Here is a 4,328-nt window from a genome sequence, read left to right as displayed (position 1 = left end):
CTGACACAGCCAGGGAAGCGGCCGCCTGGGACGCCGGGAGGACCCGCGCCAGGGATCCAGGCTCATCCCCGCTCCCAAGCTCTACCCCTTCATCACCTGTACGAAGTCCCCTTTTCCTCATAAAGTGACCCAGTCACAGGGTCTAGGGATTAGATGTGGACGTTTCGGGGGACCGGCTTTTTGCTGCCTCGGCCCCCTTGCAAGGTTCTTCCGCCAACAGCCTGGGTCTGTCATCTGGTCCTGGGGGCTTCCGAGCCCCGCTCCCCACCCACAGGCGCCCTGGGGCTCCCGGCCAAGGGACCACCCAAAATTGGAGTCGTGCTCCCCCACCCCAACCCCACCCTCGGGCACGCAGTGCTTCCCTGCTGCAAGCCGCACCCCTCGGGGCTCCGGCCTCGGAGCAGGAGCCAGGGGGAGCCTCTTCCCAGTTCCCAGCCCTGGGCCCCCGGGAGCTGCGGGGGGCGTGCAGGTTCCATGCAGCCTGGCCGTGGCTGGCGGTAAAATCCCGAGACAGCGGATGCAGAAACGGCCCCAGAGGAGGGCGACTGGCACCTGCCGCAGGAGGGAAAGCCAGGAACAGGTGAGGCCTCCTCTGAGATGGAGTTCACCAGACTGGCAGCCCTGCTCACTGAGAATCTCCCGTGGGGTGGAGGAAGAGGAGAAGGGCGCCCCTCCGAAGATGTCCCCGTCCTCATCCCTGGAACCTATGGTTTATGTCACTTTAGGTGGCAGAAGAGGGCAACTGAGGTTGCTAATCAGCAACCCTGAGACCCTGGATCATCCAGGTGAGCACAGTGCCGTCCCCAGGGTCCTGGAAAGGACAGAAGACTCCAAGTCAGAGTCAGAGAAGGCTGGGGACGACGACAGGTCCCAGAGGAGCTGTGGGGCCGAGGCCGGCGTGATGATGGAGGAAGGAGCCTGAGCCACGCTCGGAATGCGGAGCCTCCAGCGCATGGAAGGCAAGGCAGTGGGTTAGCCTCCGGGGACGACTGCAGGCTGCTCACACCTTGATTCCAGCCCAGGGTCACTTTGGATTTAGGAACTACAGATCCTAACCCTCCGTGTGGCTCTGAGCCACGACAGGTGTGGTCGTGATGGCCCCAGGAGGGAACTAACCCCGGGGCCTGGCCCAGAAGACAAATAAAGCCGCGTCCCCTTCCCGCCAGCCTTCCCTGAAGGCCCAGTGGGAATCCAGGGCGCTGGGCGAGGCGCTGTGGGCCGCACGAGAGCCAGTGCCGGACGGTCCCCGCTCTCGATCACAGCCCCCGCGACAGGGCCACGGGCGACACGAAACCGCACTCTTTGGAAGGAGGGAACCTCGGAGGCAAGATCTGAAAAACACAGGGATCAGCTGAGCGAAGCTGAATGACGCAGGTGTCACACGACAGGGAGAGAAAAAGAAGTGGCTTGGGGCATTCACACGCTTCTTAGAGGAGGAGCACTTCTACTTTTTCTCGAAGGAGGATAAGGTGTTGCAGGAGGAAATGAGAGGAGGGCATCCCTGGCGGAAGGCGCCTTAAGGTGAAGGTACAGAAGCGGGAAAGAACAGAGCGGCCGGGGAATTCAGTGGTTTGCGGGGTGACAGTGGGAGCAGAAGGAGGAGACCGTCCGCACTGCCCATCACTTCCCAGACAGCATCCACCAAACGCTAGTTCCTCCCGATGGCCACAGATGACAAGCAAAAAAAAAAAAACCAAAATGCAACCAACCAACCCACCACTGGACTCCACCTAAGACGTCAACAGTTCAAGTCCCAGGGCCTTAACCGCGCTTGCTCGCCCCCTGATACGCCGAAAGGAAAGGTTGAGGCCGAGAGACCGGCGTCTCCCAATCTCAGTGGGCCCTAGGACCCTGTCTTCATGGGACGCCTGTTCCCTAGGCCCAACTTGGGGAAACAGGACCCCGGCAGTGGGGAGCCACTGAAGGTCAGAGAGCAGCTAAGAGGACCGGGCGGAGAAGGGAGGCCTGCACCGGCGAGGCCCGGCCTGGGGCCAGTTCTGCGACTGCTGAGTCCTGGCTCCCTGCACCCCCTCCTGCCCCAGAGGAACAAGCTGGGCCGCTGCCTGGGCCATGCCCTCCCGGACGTTCTGGGGCGGCAGCGAGGGGTCGGGGTGCACCCTCCGCCAGGCCTCGGGCGGGCAAAGGCCCGCAGCCCTGGCCAGAGTCCGGCGCCGCAGCCTGGGAGGATTCCACGGCATCAGAGAAGAGGGAGCCCCCAGACCCGCGGCCCAGAGGCGCCTCAGCTCTCGACCCCTCTGGGAGGTGCCTTGGGCTCCTCCGGGTCCCCCCACCTGCGGGGGCCGGCCTGTTTCCTTGACCCCCGCCCTCCCACACTCTCAGCCTCCCTCTCCTGACTCGGTAGCAGGGGGCACACACGCTCTGGCAGGGAGGTGAAGGCTCACTGGGGGGCTTCGCGGCCCTGGGGGGGGCATTTCGGGAGTGGACACTCCCACGGTGCAGGAGGCGCGTCGGGCGTGCAGCCCGTGGAGGCCAGACCCTGCACGCAGGCCGGGGACGTGGCTCCGAGGCCCATCCACACAGCGCCCTGCGGACCGGTTGCTGCAGCCGCAGCTAGGACGGTGTCGCCACCGGGGCCCTCCTGGCCGGGGCCCTCCCCACCGGGCCGCCTGGCCTCCTCCTCTCCCCGGCCGCCGCCAGCCCCGGAGCCGCCCCCAGCCCGTGCAGGGGGGAGCACGAGCCCTGCGTGGGCTCCCGCTGGTGGGGGACAGACCGGCCGCCCGCCCACCTCCGTGTCCCTCTGCCCACAGCCTGGGAGCCAGTGCCCCCGCAGCCCGCATCCCCAAGAACCGGGCACGCAGAGCTTCAGAGCGGCCCTCGCACACCGTGCCCAGAGCAGCTGCCCCCCAGGATTCTGTGAACGCGCCGGGTCCCCAAAGGCCAAGGCAGCCGGGGAGCGATTGGACGGAGCGGCAAATAAAGTGTCCCTCCCCTCAGGCAAGGCCACGGAGGACGCCAGGGAAGATTCTGGAAGATTTGTCCCTCCCTCCACCCCCAACGACCCTGGGGGAGGGGGGCAGGGGAGAGGGGAGTGGAGAACTGGGCTTGCTGGGCTGCCTTTATTGTTGACATTGTATCCCCGGGGTCTGGGGCTCTGGTCCCGCTCAGCCCCTGACCAGTCGGGACGACCAGCTAGGCCGGCCTCTGCCTCGGAGCCTCCACATCCCCGTCTGGAAAACGGTGGCGGCGTGAGCCCACACGGGCCCCCCCAGGGTCAGCGGCGAGCCCGGGAGGCCTTGCTGGCCCGGGCACCCATCTGGGCCGACGGCCCCCAGCTCCGGGGCTCCCCCGGCCCCCTTTTCCCCCCGCTGGTGTTCCTGGGGCAGGAGGGGCAGGAGGGGCAGGAGGGGCAGGAGGGAAGGTGCATTTGAGCTTCAGGGTGAATCACAATCAACTCAAGAAAGGAGTGTAGGTCAGAGATGAGTGGGAGCAGAGTCAGAAACTTACAGTAAACGCTGCCCTTCTTCCAGCACTGACTGGTCTCAGGCTGACTAATGCCCCCCCGGCCCGCTGTGCTCCCCCCGCTGCCCAGGCCTCTCTGAGGAAGGGCAGGCCCTGAGTAAGACCGGCCCACACCGCCTCCCCGGCTTCACATCGGGCAGCCCCCTCCGGAACCTTCCGCCTTGTGCACAGCGTGGAATTCCACGTCCCTGCAGCCTGTGGGCAGCTGGAAAAGTCTCCCGGGCTCCTGCCAGTGCCTAAGCCCCGGAGGCTGCTGGCAGAGCCCCGGAGAGGCCGGGGAAAGAGCAAGGCAGAGAGCTCGGTGACCGCAGTCACCCCAGCAAAGGCTCGGCCACAGCCCGGGGTGGCGGCAGGGGCCTCCACGTGGCTGGAGGGACACGTGGCTGGGACAGGAGGGCTCGGGTGCGGGACACGGTCCTGTAGCTTCAGCGCTGGAGGACCACGACGACCACGACGACCATGACGACCACGACAACCATGACGCCGGGAATTTGAAGTCTGCAGAGCTCCTGGAAAGACCCTGGGCCTCCCTGCCCGGCCACCACCGACCAACCGGTGCCCAGAGGAGAAGGATGGAGCGGATGGGGAGGCCTTAGGGCAATGAATTCTCAGGATTCACATGGGGGCAAATCCTGGGTCACATCACCAAAACCACTCTTGGGGAGACTGTGGTATGAGGCATCAGAGGCCAAATCTCTTGCTCAAAAGGTGACACACAGCAAGAAAGGCCTCTTGCTTCAGGCGTCAACCACAAAACGCTGGAGTCTCAAATCAGACGGTGAGAAAAAAGGATTGAAAAATACAATCCCTGGCTTGAGGTCTCTCTATCTTTTTTTTTTTTTTTTTAA

Source organism: Nyctereutes procyonoides, unplaced genomic scaffold (assembly GCF_905146905.1).
Source record: "Nyctereutes procyonoides isolate TBG_1078 unplaced genomic scaffold, NYPRO_anot_genome, whole genome shotgun sequence".
NCBI lineage: Eukaryota > Metazoa > Chordata > Mammalia > Carnivora > Canidae > Nyctereutes > Nyctereutes procyonoides.
Note: the sequence above shows the minus strand (reverse complement) of the source record.